Genomic DNA, 10,501 nt, shown 5'->3' on the forward strand with positions numbered 1-10,501 from the left:
GATGCATGGTGAGACCAGGATCTCAGAGCGGGGGTGAGTGAGAAGGGATGCATGGTGAGACCAGGATCTCAGAGCGGGGGTGAGTGAGAAGGGATGCATGGTGAGACCAGGATCTCAGAGCGGGGGTGAGTGAGAAGGGATGCATGGTGAGACCAGGATCTCAGAGCGGGGGTGAGTGAGAAGGGATGCATGGTGAGACCAGGATCTCAGAGCGGGGGTGAGTGAGAAGGGATGCATGGTGAGACCAGGATCTCAGAGCGGGGGTGAGTGAGAGGGGATGCATGGTGAGACCAGGATCTCAGAGCAGGGGTGAGTGAGAGGGGATGCATGGTGAGACCAGGATCTCAGAGCAGGGGTGAGTGAGAGGGGATGCATGGTGAGACCAGGATCTCAGAGCGGGGTGATGTGAGTCAGAGCTGAAGAGGTGAGGGTAAGAGTGGAGTATAGGGAGGGTTCAGATATGAGGCTGGGGTCCAGAAGAAAGGCATGGAGGATCTGCGCCCCAGATGGGGGTATGGAGAGGAACGCCCAATGACTTAAGAGATCCCCGAGTACATGTAAAGTGGGTTAGCACAGAAGGCTGGTTGTGCAGTGAAATTTTGTTAACTTGGAATTTGGAACAAAGCGTTCCCGAAATTTGCAAGCACAGGGCCAGCCTGTGACAACCATATCCAGGTGTTTCAACAAATGAGCAAAGTGGGTGTCTTCTGCTGTTTGATGAAGAACGGCAAGTGCTTGCCCCTGAGTCGAGTGAAGGAAAGAAAGAAGAGTCTGAGGGGTCCAGAAGCTACAGGGTGGAGATGCAGGGCAGGGCATGTTTAAGCTGATCTGTGGGACCACAGGTGTGGCCCCTCAGTGGCCCTACAGAAGGGGTGTGCTAGGCATGAGAAGCTCGGGATCCAGACAGGGGAAAAGTTAGAGGCCCAGTAAAGCTAGGAAGCCTCCCTGTGTCTTGGATAAGGGATATGAGTGGTGGGGGACGTCCTTCTGTATGTATGTTTCTCTTATTGGTTGATGAATAAAACACTGTTTGGCCAATAGGAGACGAGGAGAATGCTGGGGAGAGAGGGCAGCACAGCAAGGAGACGCCATGTAGGGACCAGGAGGATGGGATGTGCCAGGTGTTCTCTGGTAAAATGAGGCCATGGAGAACACATAGATTGGTAGTTATGGGCTAATAATTAAGACAGAGCTAGCCAATAAGAAGCCCTAGTCATCGGTCAACAGTTTATAAATATAAGTCTCCGTGTGTTTCTTTGGGGCTGAAGTGGGAGTGGAACCTGGCAGGACAAGAAACCCCAGCAGCATATGAGAGAGCTCCTGAACCCAAGGGGGATGGGGAGGCTCCTCCGTGGGGGAGGGGGGACCTAGGCAATGAACAGTGGGAGGCGCAGACCTGCGCCTTCTCTCTGGAAGCCAGAGCACTGAGGAGGGTTGTGGATTGGCTGGGATCTTCCTGGCCCGTTGGGCTGCAGATGAGAAGATCGTCCACATAGTGTAGGCAGAAAGGGGGAAGACCTAAGGAAGTCAGATCCTTCTGCAGGGCTTGACCAAAGATGTGGTAGCTGTCCCGGAATCCAGGTAGGACTATGCAAGTGAGTCCCAGGTGAAGGTAAGCGGGGTGGGGCACGGGCAGGAGTATAGAGTAAAGGCCTTTAAAGTGAAAAACTCAAAAACAGGCTGTGCTGGTGGGGATGGGTGATAGGAGAGCACAGGGGTTGGGGACTGTGGGGACTGTGGGGACTGTGGTCTCATTAATTTCTCTAAGGTTGTGACCAGGCAGAAGGACCGTTTGGGGTTTTTTGTTTTGTTTTGTTTTTGTTTTTTGAGACAGGGTTTCTCTGTGGCTTTGGAGGCTGTCTTGGAACTAGCTCTTATAGACCAAGCTGGCCTCAAACTCACAGAGATCCACCTGCCTCTGCCTCCCAAGTGCTGGGATTAAAGGTGTGAGCCACCACCACCTGGCTTTTTTTTTTTAAACCTTTTTTTTTCTATTCTTTTCTTTTGTTTTTTGAGACAGGGTTTCTCTGTGGCTTTGGAGGCTGTCCCGGAACTAGCTCTTGTAGACCAGGCCCCATTAGGCTTTTTAAAGTCCAAGATAAGAGAGTTGTGTGATGCGTGTGTGGGAACTAGGAGTCCTACCGGAAGGAGGTAATGAATGGGGGATTTAGGCCTCTCCATGTATTTGGGATAGGGAGTATTGTTCTTGTGTAGGAGAAAGGGTCTTTCAGAGAGACAAGGACAAGAGAGTGATGGTGGACTATGAGAGGATTAGCAGTGTCCCATACCCTAGGGTGAACAGAGGGTAGCATTGATGAGAGGGGGTTTTAGGAGACAATGGCTACTGCTTGAGTTTGGTTCTACTGTGTCTACTGTTAAGGGAAAGATGGAGGTCATTTCTAAGTGGGGTATGTGAATAGAGGCTTTAAATCTGGTGAGGGCCGGGCGTCAGGCAAGTGAAAGATCTGTATTCTAAAAACTAGAAAACACTGATAAAACTGAGAACGTCACAAAAAAGATATTTCAGCTTATGCTTTTGAACCATACTGTTCAAACTTATCTACTATATAAAGTAGATAGACACAGCTCCTATCAAAATTCCAATGATATTTTACATAGAAACTGAAAACAATCTTAACATGGAAGCAGAGAAGACTCCTCCCAAGGCCAAAACAATTCTGAAACAGGAAATAAAACAAACAAGAGGTATCACATTTGTTAATTTTATTTTGTGTATGCATGTTTTGCCTGCATGGGTGTCTGTGCAACACTTGTGTGCCTGGTGTCCCAAGAAGACTGCCTCAGATTCCCTGCAGCTGGAGTTACAGAGGGTTGTAGCTGCCGTGTGGGTGCTGGGAACTTGAACTAGGGTGCTTTGGAAGATCAGCGGGCGCTCATGATCACTGAGCCATCATTCCAATCCCAAGACTTCGTGTTTCTCGATTTCAAATCACATTACAAAGCTACTTTCACCTTTGTACTGATAGCACAAAACCCTGATCAAGAGGACTGAATACAGAGCCCTAAATCAAGTCCAAGGACTGGAAGTGATTGCTGGCACGCTGTATTTGTTTTTTGTTTGTTTTGTTTTGTTTTTCATTTTTTTAAGTTTAAATTAGAAACAAGCTTGCTTCACATGTCAGTCCCAGATCCCTCTCCCTTCCCCCCCCAACCAGGGCCCCCAGCCCCCCCTCCCAATCCCTACTCTGATCCCCAGGGAGGGTGAGGCTCCCCCATGGGGGATCTCCAGAGTCTCTGTATTTGTTTTTTATTGACTTTTACAGATCTTTATTTTTTGGACAGGGTCTAACACAGCTGACTGCAGGTTGGCTAAGAACTCACTATGTAGACTAGGATGGACTATAGTTCACAGTTATTCTCTGCCTCGGACTCCTGAGTGTTAGGATTACACGTATGAGCCACTATGTCTTCATGCTTACTATTTGTATGTGTAATGTGTGCACACATGTGCAGATGTACCCACCTGTGTGCAAGTATGGAGCCTAGAGAACCCGAAGGGGAGGAGTCCTGCTCCATCACTCTCCACCTTATGCTTGAGACAGGGTTACCCACAAAAGCTGGAGCTAGGCTGGCAGCCAGTGTGCCTGAGTAATGGTCTCTCTCCCTGCAGAGTGCTGCTATCACAGGCCCTTGCAGTCATGCCCAGCTTTTACAGGGACGCTTGTACAGCAAGCTCTCCTCCCCACCAGTCACCTTCCTATGTCCCAACCCCTTTATTTTCTTTAGAGATGGAAGATCTGAGGCAGAGATGATGACTGGGTCAGTAAAGTATCTGCTACACAAGGGTGAGGACCTGAGTTTGAATCCCCATCTCCACACGAAAACCAGGTGTGGGGGCTCCTATCTGTAACCCTAGTGGCCACAAAGACAAGTAGACAGGGCGTGCCCCCCCCCTGCACTGGATGGGATGACACGACCTCATTAACCAGTCAGGCTCTAGAAAGGATGAGTTCTGAATGTGGTGAGAGACTGTCTAAAAAGATAAGGGTGGTCAGTAATAAGATACCCAGTGCTAGGCTGGAGAGATGGCTCAGAGGTTAAGAACACTAGCTAGTCTTCCAGAGGTCCTGAGTTCAATTCCCAGCAACCACATGACAGTTCACAATCATCTGTAATAATCTGGTGCCTTCTTTGGCCTGCAGGCATACATACAGACATAGTAAATAAATCTTAAAAAAAAAAGACACCCAATGCTTACCTGTGACTTCCACAGATGCACATGCATGAGCAAATGTACCAACACTCACATGCACGCATATATAAGCATATAAACAACACACACCGGCAAGTGTACCCATATGTGTATGCACATATATATAGCACATATATGAGCACCCCCCCCACACACACTGAAGACTCATTGAAGCCCTGTGGTGAATATGCACATCTTTTTGTCAAATGTTGGTACCTTGCAATATTTCAAACTCTTTCAATATATCTATGTGTTGGGGTGATCTGTGATTTCCACAAGCCACACCCACACAAGATGTCAACAACTTGTTGTGTGTGTTCTAACTGCTCCACTAACTGGCCATTCTTTTCAGTCTCCTTGGTCCTATTTTGAGATAGCATTGTAATATGACACATTAATAGCTCACAGTGGTCTTTGGGTCAAGTAAGAGGAAGATTCATGTATTTTTCTAATTAAATAAAAAACTAGAATTGATTTAGGTTCAGATGAAAACAGCCACACAGACTAAAAGTTGAGCCTCCTAGAACACCAGGGGTTAAGCAGGCTATACAAGCCCAAGGAAAAGTTCCTGGAGTAAGAGGTAGGAAAGCTGCTTAAGAAAAGGCTGAAGCCAGCAGGGCAGGGTCAGGAGGTTTAAAGTCCATGTTCAAAACAAAGGCACACGGGTGGTGGTGGAGCACACCTCTAATCCCAGCACTCGGGAGGCAGAGGCAGGTGGATCTCTGAGTTTGAGGCCAGCCTGGTCCACACAGTTAGTTCTAGGACAGCCAGGACTATATAGAGAAACCTTTTCTCGAGAAAACAAAAAACAAAAACAAACAAAGGCAGTGAAGGCAGCAAGCTAAGGAAAATAGCTGGCTAAAACCACAGATGAAGCTGGGCATTGGTGGCGCATGCCTTTAATCCCAGCACTTGGGAGGCAGAGGCAGGCGGAACTCTGTGAGTTCGAGGCCAGCCTGGTCTACAGAGCGAGTTCCAGGACAGCCTCCAAGACAATACAGAGAAACCCTATCTCGAAAAACAAAAACAAAAACAAAACAAAAAAAACACAGATGAAGGTAGTTAAAATACACTGATTTTTCAGTGTAGTAGTGAGCAGCTTATATTGCAAGATAGTGCCTAGGACTTTCCTATCTGTACAGACATCTATGCTTGGCTTCAAAGTCCCAAAGGATCTGCTGGCTGACACCGGGGGACAATACAACTGGGAACCACATTTGAGGTGATGTTCATTATCATTGTGAAAAATTCTGTGAGACACACCATGAATCTACTGTGTACTAAGGACGAAACAAGGCCTAGGTGACATTTGTTTATAGCATGGTATCCTGAATCTTGGCGATCACTGTTGAGATCTAGTGCTCAGTATTGCTGTTCATTTGACAATGCCTGTGGTCCCCGAAGAGGACCAATAAAAATGTGCAAGATGAATGTTGACGGCTCTCACACATTTTTGCACACGAGGGATCAGGAGCAATTGTGACTTTCGAATCACAGGAAGTTTTGCAAGGTGCTAGAGCTGTGGATTCCTCTGGTGGATCTAAGCCTGTTTAGATGCCACTAAGATCCACAGAAGGTGGTTAAGTGTCAGGAAGAAATTGGGAGAAGCTGATTCCAACTTTAATAGTTGACTTGAAGCAGAACTTAAGATGTGAGTGAATTACTACACCCACAAGATAAGATTTTGGTAGGGACTGGAGAGACCTCAGAAGTTAGGAGTGCTGGCTCCTATTCCAGAAGACAGGGGTTCAGTTCCCAGCACCCACAGCTGGTGGCTCCAGGGGATCTAACTTCTGATCTCCATGGACACATAAACACATGTGGTATTAACTCGCAGAGACATACACATATGCCAGGGGAGGGGTGAGTTACAAGACACAGGGAGTCAGGTAAAAGGCGAACAACAGACTCATTTATTCAGCAACGGGGAGAGCCTTATACATCCTCCTCCTAGCACCCAGGCTGCATCCAGATCAGTGACTATGATGGCTAGGCACTATCAGGACCTCTGACAGCAACTGTTGCTATGCCCTCAGGCCAACTCCAGGTGGGCTCATCCCTCAGTCTCTTAGGCCTTATCTTCCTACACACATAAATAAACCTTTAAAAAAATGATAGTTGTTTCTTATAAATAAGCAAGTGTTTCTTGAAATGGGATCTGCCCCAGGTGAAGATGCTGTGGACACAGTTAAAACAGAATTCTAAGCGGCTAAAGATAGCCTAATGGTTAAGAGCACTTGTTACATTTGTAGAGGACTTGGGTTTCATTCCAGCAACCACATGGTGGCTCACAACCATCTGTAACTCCAGCTCTAGGGGAGCCCGATGCACTCTTCTAGACTCTGGGGGCATCCAACATTCACATTGTGAATATACATCCATGCAGGCAAAACACTCATCCACATAAAATGAAAAGGAAATCTTTGAAAGGGTTTGGGGAACTGGAGGGGCAGCGCAGAGTGTTTGAGAGCACGTGAGGAGCTTGCAGAGACTCTGTGTCCTCTTCTAAGCTCCTTGGACATCTATACCATGTACACACACCCATACACAAATACACATTAATTTAAAATACTTTTCATTCAAATGTGTGTCAGTTGATAAAGTAGAAGCATCTGAAGGCACTGATTCCAGTTTTTAAAGAAAGTCTGCTGAAGTAAAAATCCGTACAGCACTACCCCAACTTGAGTAACCACCCAACATCAAGGCGAGGTCTGCTACCAATGAAGAGACGACTTGCTGCAGTTTCAAACAATCCTCAGAATTTTCCAGCAATAAATCATTTGTAGATTAAGGAACTTTTTTGTTTCATTTTTGTGTTTTTGAGACTGAGTTTCAATATGTAGCTCTGGCTAACTTGGAACTCACTATGTAGACCAGGCTAGCCTTCCCTCACAGAGATTGACTCTGCCTCCGGAGTGCAAGAGATCAAAGTGTGTGCCACCATGTCTGGTCCTTTTTTTTTTTTTTTTTTTTTTTTTTTGGTTTTTCGAGACAGGGTTTCTCTGTGGTTTTGGAGGCTGTCCTGGAACTCACTTTGTAGTCCAGGCTGGCCTCGAACTCACAGAGATCCGCCTGCCTCTGCCTCCCGAGTGCTGGGATTAAAGGCGTGCGCCACCAATGCCCGGCTTGCTTTATTTCTTTATTCATAGTAGTTTGGAACTGCACCTCTAAGGCATGCTATGATTTCCAACAAGTACACAAAACTGGGAAAACCGGATACCCACATCAAAAGAATTAAACTAAAGCTACATCACACAAAAGAACCAACTTAAAATGGACTAATTAAGACCTGAAACTAGAAAATGGCTGGGACAAGCTCCACTGTAGTGCTTTAACAAAGTTTTTTTTTTTTTTTGGCATCACAACAAAAGCAGAAATAGAGGCTGTATGCCAAACTAAGTCTTCTGCACTGCAAAGGAGAAAACAAAATGAAAGACAACACACAAAATGGGAAAAATTCAACAAGACATACATGTAAAAGACTTAATATTCAAACTACGTAAGGACTTCAAACAACTCAGCAATAAGAAAACAAATAACCTGCTTAAAAAGTAGGAAAAGGACCAAAACAAACGTTTCCCAAGACACACAAATGCCCAACAGCTATCTGGAAAGGTGCTCTGTATCAGTCGCGGGGCGATGCAAATCACCGCCAGGATGAGGCGGCACCTTGCACCTGTTACTGCAGCTATCAAGCAAACAGTATTAAGTGCCGGCATGATGTGGAGAAATGGGAATCCGTGCACGCCAGAGTGATAGTTTAACCGGAACACCTATTTTGAAAAACAATATGAAGACTCCTGGGGTGAGATAGCTCAGTACATAAACACACTTGCTGCCAAGCCTGACACTTGGGACCCAGACTATAGAAAACCAACTCCTACATGTTCTCTCTCTCTGTCTCTCTCTCTCTGTCTCTCTGTCTCTCTCTCTCTGTCTCTCTCTCACACACAGACACAGACACAGACACAGACACACACACACACACACAAATAAATAATCGTAACTTTGTTGTTGTTTTCTGAGACAGAGTTTCTCTGTGTATCCCTGGCCATCCTGGAACTCACTCTGTAAACCAGGCTGGCCTGGAACTCACGGAGATCCACCTGCCACTGCCTCCTGAGTGCTGGGATTAAAGGTGTGCCCAGTTAAATTAATACAGTTTAAAAAAAAAAAAGGAGGCTCCTCAAAAACTAAAAATAGAATTACTATATGATTTAGCAATCTCACTTATGGTATAAAGCCAATGAAAAAGAGAGTGATAAAATGAAGAAGTATCTGTATTCCCAAATTCACTGTAGTAGTTATCCACAACTACCAAGATATGGAATCAATCAACCTGTCTAGTAAATAGGTAAAGAAAGCGAGTACTACACACAACTCTCTCTCTGCCCCTCTTTCTCCTCTCTGCCCCTCTGTGTGTGTGTGTGTTGCTCTGTCTCTCTAAGGAAAAGAAAACAACAAAAAACAAAAGGAAAATCAAAACAGACAAATTAAGCCAGGCAGCAAGGGCACACGCCCTTAATCCCAGTACTCAGTAGACAGAGGCAGGCGGATTTCTATAAATTCAAGGTCAGCCTGTTCCACAAATCGAGTTCCAGGACAGTCAGGGCTGCACAGAGAAACCCTGTCTTGGGGGGGGGGGGGGGGGGGAGACAAATCACTAAGAAAAAAAAAATAGCGAAAAGCACACACACACACACAAATGGTTACTGTCAATCTTTGTACACTGTAAAACTGTTGCTCTCATTGTTAATAAAAAGCTGATTGGCCGAGGGCTAGGCAGGATTTTCAGGGCAGAGAGAATGCTGGGAAAGAAGGGCGGAGTAAGGAGCTAGACTGAATCAACCTGGGAGCTTCATAGTTGAATACAGAGTCTCAGGGCAGCACGCAGATGAACAGAAATAGACTCAGATATCGGCTGAGGATTTATAATCAAGTCTCTATGTGGTTATATTTGGGATCAACTGCTGGGACACAGAGAAACTCCACTTACACAGCCATTTTGTGTTGGCCAACTACACCTGGGCATCGGGCTCACTGTGGAATGTGGTTGATAATACAATGATAAAACTCGACTAGAGAAAACGGACTTTCCTTCCCCAGAAGGCATCAGTTGCAAATAGCTTCTTGGTTTGGGGAGAGGACTGTGTCCGCCCCCCCCCAGACAAAATTTTAAGTGTTCTGTTCAGAGGGCGCTTGCTGTTGTTGCCAACACCAGAGTTCGGTTCCCAGCATCCACACTGGGCGACTCACAGCCACCTGGAACTCTGGTTCCAGGGACCTGACGCCCTCTTCTGGCCTCCACAGGCACCTGCACTAATGTATGTCTATGCACCCACATGCAAAAAACTAAAAATAAAAAAAATCAAGCCCAGCGGTGGCGCACACCTTTAATCCCAGAACTCGGGAGGCAGCGCCAGGCACATCTCTGTGAGTTCAAGACCAGCCTAGTCTACAAGAGCTAGTTCCAGGACAGGCTCCAAAGCAACACAGAAAAACCCTGACTCAAAAAACCCAAAATAAAATAAAAATCAATCTAAATGAGGAAAATCAAAAATGATGTGATGATGTATATACAACATAGCTCAAGGCATCATTACAGTGGGAAAAGTGGTTCATATTTAAAACTATAAGAGCATGCTCAAGCCTCAAACTCTCCATGAAACTGAGCGGAACAGGAACTCGGTCTTAGTTAACATTCTACTGCTGGGATAAAACATCATGACCAGAGGCAACTTAGGAAGAAAGGGTTTATTTGGCTTACATGTTCATCAGGCGAAGGCAAGGCAGAAACCTGGAGGGGACCAAAGCAGAGACCAAGGAAAAACACGGCCTACCAGCTTTGTTCCTCCTGTCTTGCTCAGACCAGGCTCATCTGCCCAGAAAGACACCACCTGCAGTGAGCTTGACCCTCCCACATCAGTCACTAATCAAGATGAGGCCACAGACTTGCCTACTGGCCAACTTTATAGATGCATTTTCTCAGTCAAGATTTCCTCTTCCCAGCTATATCTAGAATTGTATCAGCTAATAAAAACCAGCCAGCACAGAGGGTAAGCATCCACATTTGTGATTTGGCCTAGCTCCCAAATTACTTTAATCTTGGTCACACTTGAACATACTTTCAACAAACCTCACCTAGTATTTTAATCACCTTTAAGAGATCCTGAATAATCGGATACGGGTAACACTACAGAGTAAAGTTTGGGATCAAGTAAGTAAAGAACTACCTGTTCTGAGGACATTTGTTAACACAGAGACAAAGTAGTGCTCTGGGGCGAGACA

The sequence above is a fragment of the Mesocricetus auratus genome, unplaced genomic scaffold (genome assembly GCF_017639785.1).
Source record: "Mesocricetus auratus isolate SY011 unplaced genomic scaffold, BCM_Maur_2.0 Super-Scaffold_100045, whole genome shotgun sequence".
Classification (NCBI taxonomy): Eukaryota; Metazoa; Chordata; class Mammalia; order Rodentia; family Cricetidae; genus Mesocricetus; species Mesocricetus auratus.